The 6,714-nt window shown below is 40.4% G+C and overlaps 1 protein-coding gene across 3 annotated transcripts in view; it reads right to left on the minus strand.

Annotated features, from left to right (window-relative positions):
- The window catches only part of FAM3D (FAM3 metabolism regulating signaling molecule D), a 49,192-nt gene extending 42,849 nt beyond the window's left edge, over positions 1-6,343 (minus strand). The window contains exons 1-2 of one of the 3 annotated variants that reach the window (XM_070738136.1): positions 5,800-6,343; positions 3,248-3,382 (exon numbers count right to left, since the gene is read on the minus strand). The gene's annotated coding sequence lies outside the window, so the exon portion shown is untranslated. Of the gene's footprint in view, positions 1-3,247; positions 3,383-5,780 lie in introns of all 3 variants that reach the window. The other 2 variants (XM_070738135.1, XM_070738138.1) reach the window with 2 other exon arrangements.
- Between the last annotated feature and the right edge of the window lie 371 nt (positions 6,344-6,714).

A 6,714-nucleotide genomic window follows, 5' to 3' on the forward strand; every position in this document is an offset into this window, starting at 1 on the left:
GAGAAGGGGAAAAAATATCCTGATTAAATTCTATGTTCCAAAGAGATATATTTAAGAGGTGAAATGGATTTTAAAATTAATTTGAGTTCAGCTCCTCTACCCTTAGAATGCCTATCGGTATATGTTCTGCCAGCGTGTCCCAATCGCCTGTAATTACAGAATAATTAGTCCAGAAAGACACACACCACACAATAGAAGGAAAACCAAAAGTCTTTATCAACAGAAAAGCAGAAAAAACTCCCTTTTAAAATGTCAAAGGGATTTTCTGATACACACAAGGCACAGGTTAAATGCAGTCCAATTTCTCACCCAGTAACTGGGAAATTGAGTCCAATTCCAAAGTCCACACACAGTCTTGAATAGGGAAACAGCAAAACCACGATCTTGACCAAACTATGAAACTTCCACAAGGCTAAATAAGCACGCTGCTCTTTTTATCTATAGCACTAATTACAGCAGCCCCACCCAACCACAGGTGGCCTCACTTATCTCCTGTAATAATCCTTCAGTTGTTCTCTTCTACGCATCACTCTCCGCATGCGTGGGTCTGTCATAAGTTCTTGTTCAGAATCCAGGGATGATAAGGAAGATTGATCTCCTCCTGGGCTGTCTGCCAAACTCCCCTCTTCCCTGTCACTCACGCTTCCTTGGTCAGAGGAGACTTCATTGGCAGATTCTATCGGGAGCAAAACAGGCCTGTGGCATGTGGATGTTTCCCCCACATCCATCTCCACATTCCTTGGGGCAGGAGCTGGGCCAGAGCTAACCACAACAGGTATATGGTTACTTCAGATTAGGCAAAAGACATTACAGAATTGCAGACCCCAGGTGGTTGGTTTTTAGGTGATATCCCTGGAGAAAACCATACTCCCACCAAGTCAGTGATGGGTTTCTACCGGTTTGCCCTCGTTCGGGTGAACTGGCAGCAGTGGTGGTGGAAGGCTCTGCTCACCCACCCAGACATAATCACGGATGTTCTGTGCATGCGCAGAAACATTGCGCATGTGCTCCTGTTCCCAAACCGGTAGCAAAGATAAGTGAAACCCACCACTGCACCAACTCTGACAGTTGTCAAGTTCCAGGAGATTCAGATAGTTAAAATGGGTGTAAAGATTTATTGAAAAACTCTCTACAAGAATATGTACTACTAATAGTTCAAGAAATTGGTGGTAGATAAAAGACACAGGAATTTGAGGTGCGCTGAACTTAGATCTTTTGTGGGCATGAAGAGACTGTATGTCTGTACGTTTGTCAACATTTTTTTTAAATTTGTCTCTGTCTATTATCAAATGCATATCGATTAGACTATAATTTGACATGATTATTGTTTTAATCTCTAATTACCCATTTCTCGCATTTCTTTTCCCCCTGTAATTTGACATGTCTATATTGTTAATTGTAATTAAATGTATTTATTGTATATTTGTAAATAAAAACTTTTTTTTAAAAAATAATAAAAAAAGAGACTGATGGCTGATGACATATTTGACTCTTCCATCAGGCTAAGCCTGGTAATTTCTGTTAGCTATTTGCCTGGGTGACCTACCCAGACAGGGTAAAAGTCAAAAGTTCAGATTTGTTTATTGCATGTTGATTGGTTGCCTTCTTTTGGCACTTAAAATGTATCTTTGTAAAATTGCCCTGTTGCTGGGCTAGATTGTATAAATAGTGAGAACTGTCATTGTATAGAGCTCTCAATACTCCATTGCTTCTTGACTGAATTGACTTCCTTGTCCTGTTTGTGAAATAAACCTTGTTTGATTCAACCTTTCTTTGATAGTCATTACATTGGCGATGAGGAGACCGACCCTCTGTGTGCTATCATGGCTACTCCGTCGGTAGTCCAGCCACCTGAATTCTTCGACCCAGAAAGAATGACTACATAAAAAAGAGAGCAAACCCCATTCCTTCTAACAGTGAAGATATTAGTAGCGAAACATCTGCAAGAAGACAACCAAGTTGAGATGAGAAATTCAGTGACATTCTGAAAGGAAATATGAGTTTACCAAGGATGAATGTCCCATTTCACTGCACAAGTAATTTCTTTAGCGGACTGCAGTTTTTCTGGCATTCAGAGATTTAACTACGTTCCAAGATTCTTCCATGGAGCTTTTTTTCAGACTGAAAAGGATGGGCAACTTAAGACAATGCACCACGTTGGAAAAATATGACCAGAAAACACTGTTGCCTAATGCAGCCCCTTTATTATTTAACACAAACCAAAGCACGGGCTTCTTCAAGAGTTTAGCTCTTTCTATTTTCCCTTTCTTCCTCTTCTACTTCCCCTATCTCTTCCCCAGAGAATTGTTTGCAACAGTTTTAAAACACAAGGATTGTAAGGTGGTTTACCGGAGATCCGGCTTCACTTTGATGCCTTCAGATTCAAAGTTTAAAGAGATAAAATAATTGAGTTAAGTGGGTAATCAAAGAACTGTATACAAAGGTAAACACAGCTGTGTAAGCCGCAAGTGGAAATCTATTCCTTGTCTAAAAAGGATGCTGAAATATAAGGAACAAATAAAGGAACAAACTATGAGGAACAAATCAAGACTACATTGTTTATCCAAACCATTGCCCTCCAAAAGTACACTAATATATTTTAAGATAGCGACTGTTGCAATGAAGATTGGGAGAAAGCTGCCTGGTACAGTAGATATTTCAATAAATGCATTTAATTTTGTACAGTAGTCCCTCACCTATCGCTGGTGTTACGTTCCAGACCCGGCTGCGATAGGTGAAATCCGCGATGGGGAATTTATCGACTGATAGTACTTATTTAAGTATTTATATTGTAATTGTTTGGTAAGTTTTCATTGTTTTAAGTGTTTATAAACCCTTCCCACACAGTATTTATTTTAGATACAGTATTTAAATACAGTATTTACAATTTTAGATATATATATATTTTTTAAAAACCTGCCGATCGAGTTCGGCAGGCTGTTTAAATCTGCTGATCGACTTCCTCAGAAACCCGCGATGAAGTGAAGCCGCAGTAGGTGAAGCGCGGTATAGCGAGGGACTACTGTATTTAAAAATTCATATGCCACTCACAGGTCTGTGAATTTTGCAAATGCCATTTATTAACCTTCCCACCCTGAGTACATTTAATGGGAAATTACCCGCTCAGAAATACACATTATGATTAAAATAATTAATAAAAATGCATTTTTGCTAATTATTTTAATCATAATGTGTATGTAGCACATAATTTTCTACATAATTTTCCGTAGCACAGAAAATAACTTACATCATCCAGGTCAATTTCCAATTATTTGTATATCCATTTTGGTTATTAAGACAATGTACTTTTGTATGCACAGTGCAATTTCTTTTGGTATCGTGTCTTGTATCCTGTCATTTTTAAATCCACTTTCAAATCAGTCTCAATAAATGAAACAAATAAAACAGGTTACTCTTCCATGACATCTTTTAAACAGAATCTATTTTTTTTTCTACTTGCGTTTTTTATGTGTTTTCGAACTGCTAGGTTGGCAGAAACTGGGAGAAGTAACGGGAGCTCACCCCATTATGTGGTACTAGGGATTTGAATTGCTTAACTGTTGCCCTTTCAATTGACAAGCTCAGTGTCTTAGCCACTGCCCCCTAGAATGACTAGCACATATGTGTGAGGGAATGACTAGCACATATGTGTGAGGGAAACCTTAACCTTTATCTACAGCAGTTTTTCCCAACCTTGGCAACTTGAAGATATTTGGACTTCAACTCCCAGAATTCCCCAGCCAGCAAACGCTGGCTGGGGAATTCTGGGAGTTGAAGTCCAAATATCTTCAAGTTGCCAAGGTTGGGAAACACTGATCTACAGTATATAAATTAATGTCTGAGCCCATTGTTCAAAACATATCCATTGGTATATCCAATATTAAAATACTTTTGTTTTATTCTTTATTTGTAAGTTTAAGTATTCTTCTTTAATTGTAAGACCAATTAAAGAATTTCATTTCTTCCAATTTTCACTAGTGTCCAACTCTCAAAGTACAGTGTTCCATCGATTTTCGCGGGTTCGAACTTCACGAAAAGTCTATACCACGGTTTTTCAAAAATATTAATTAAAAAATACTTTGCGGGTTTTCCCCCTATACCACGGTTTTTCCTGCCCGATGACGTCATATGTCATTGCCAAACTTTCATCTGCCTTTAATAAATATTTTTTTAAATAAACTTTAATAAATAAACATGGTGAGTAATGATCTAAATGGTTGCTAAGGGAATAGGAAATTGCAATTTAGGGGTTTAAAATGTTAAGGGATGGCTTGTGATACTGTTCATAGCCAAAAATAGTGTATTTACTTCCGCATCTATACTTCGCGGAAATTCGGTTTTCGTGGGCGGTGTCGGAACGCATCCCCTGCGAAAATCGAGGTAACACTGTATCTTATTTCTTTTAAGAGTATCCAAAACAAAAGCATGTCCCCCCATGGGAAGCTGTAATTATAATTAATTTCAAAATCTTATTTCAACATTGTTTAGATCCTTTGTCCTTTTGGGCTCAGACATTAATTTATATTCTGTAGATCAGTGGTCCCCAACCTTTTTTCCACCAGGGACCAGTTTCACCAAGACAATTTTTCTATGGCCCGGTGGGGGCAGAAAGGGGTGTGGTTGGGGGACGGGATTAAGCATGGGGGTGTAGCTTATCGTTCCACTGCCTCTCTTTCCTCCCCCCCTTTTAATTTTGCAGGGGAGCCGAGGTGACAGAGGGAGGAAGGCTAGGAGGGTATGGTTTCCTTTCCCTTCCCGTTCACTCGGGACCGCTGTTTGCCTCCAGCCGAAGCGGACCACCTGAGGGAGAAAACTTTTGCTTGCTTGCTTTGTTCCTTCCATCAGTTTCAGAGGAACCCCCCCCCACCACCGCCTGCTCCGGCTGGGTTTGCAGCAAATAATCCCAGAGGTGGGGGAGGTGCCTCCACGGACACAGTTGCCTTCCTTTGCAATCGCTGCCTGCTTGGAGCGCCCACCACTGCCAGGTCCGGTAATTTTCTTGCAGCAAGGAATCCTTCCAAAAGAAAATTACCAGAGCTGGTGGTGGGGGCTTCATGGCCACACGCACACCCCTGGCTTTGCTCCCACCCAGGCCCCTGGGAAAGCCTAGCAAAAAAAGAGCTGCACAATGCCAAAGCCTTTCCGTCTGAGCTGCAGGCAGAGCGAGGGCTTTGCGAGGAGGAAATAGACCACTTTCGACGAGGGAAGAAAGACAGGAAAGGAAGCAAGCAAGCAAGCAAAAGTTTTCTCGGCCCGAGGCAAACAGCGGTCCCGAGTGAACGGGAGGGGAAAGAGACAGGAACAGCTTGGCACTCGCCAGCTCCACAGCAGCTCCTAACTCTGCGGACCGGTGCAACATGCCCCACGGCCCGGTACTGGTCCACGGCCCGGCGGTTGGGGACCCCTGCTGTAGATAAAGGTAAAGGTTTCCTTCACACATATGTGCTAGTCATTCCCCACTCTAGGGGGCAGTGGCTAAGACGCTGAGCTTGTCATTTAAAAACGAATTTGATAGGAGCAATGCAAACTGACACTTTTAAAACCCTTTTTTCATTATTCTGCGCTACTAAAACAGTGGACCCTCTTCATTTTGGATTCTTTTTCTTTTATGTGTTTTAATTTTTTAAAAATAGAAATATCTTTATATTTCTTGACTGGCTGGCAGACATTAGCAATTTGCAACAATTAAAAATCAGGGCACTTCTGCTCTTCAGGTGTCAAGTCTATTCGGCAGCACCTGAGTTTGCATACATCCATAGCAAATATATCTGTGTATATACAAATACTGTACACACTTACCTGTGGCAGTTCAAGCTGTAGGCAGAGCAACACCGATTGGTTGAAAAGCTGATCACTGTAGCATTTCTCAAATCTCCTTTAGTTCAGATATGGGAAAGTTTTTATTCTGCAAATAAAGTACCATTCAGCATAGCAGTTATCCACTGATGCACCTGGTTTAGGTGTGCCACTGTCTTCTGAACAAAGCTGAAGCTCACCAGGACTAATGCACCAGTATCTATCAACGTTTATCCAGCATCCCACTTGGTCTTCTGTTCTTCTTCCTACTCAGTAGGTTTTTAATTCAGTTGTTCTACCAGGATAGATGTTTCATAAGAATCTTTCACTTCCTGGAGTTTATTGCTGAATAGGGCACGATACTTGGAGAACCAGAACGTAACAAGTAAAAGGCGAGGCGCTTTTTATGACTATGCTATAAATTAAATCCTCTGGCAAGCCCAACCTCACTGAACGTATGCCACAGTAAACAATTTCCTCAAACCAGGTATTGTGCAGCTCTCTTAGGAAACGTCAAACAAACTACAATGTATTAGTCAGAACAAGGAAATACTTCAGGTGCTCATGTGAAAGTCCAATGAACGACAAAATTGATGTGACTAAAAATAGGCAATTTAACCTAATGATTTGTTTGCTTGTTCTCTCTATAAAGAAGAATATATGTACCTCAGAGTTGAAATAGCATTAGCAGTTAGACTTACAGATTTACTAAACCTCTGAGAAGTTTTATATCCAGATATATTTTATTCTTGTACTCTTTCCATCTTTCTTTAAAATATTAACAGAATCCACAATGTCTGAGAATCAGTGTCTCCAATAGATGATTGATGGTCAAGCTGAAACTAAGTTAGTCAACTAAAATGAGCAAACTTCCTCAAACTCCCCCCAAAATTACCTGGAACTAATCCACATATCAAA

This window comes from Erythrolamprus reginae, chromosome 2 (genome assembly GCF_031021105.1).
Source record: "Erythrolamprus reginae isolate rEryReg1 chromosome 2, rEryReg1.hap1, whole genome shotgun sequence".
NCBI classification, from domain to species: domain Eukaryota; kingdom Metazoa; phylum Chordata; class Lepidosauria; order Squamata; family Dipsadidae; genus Erythrolamprus; species Erythrolamprus reginae.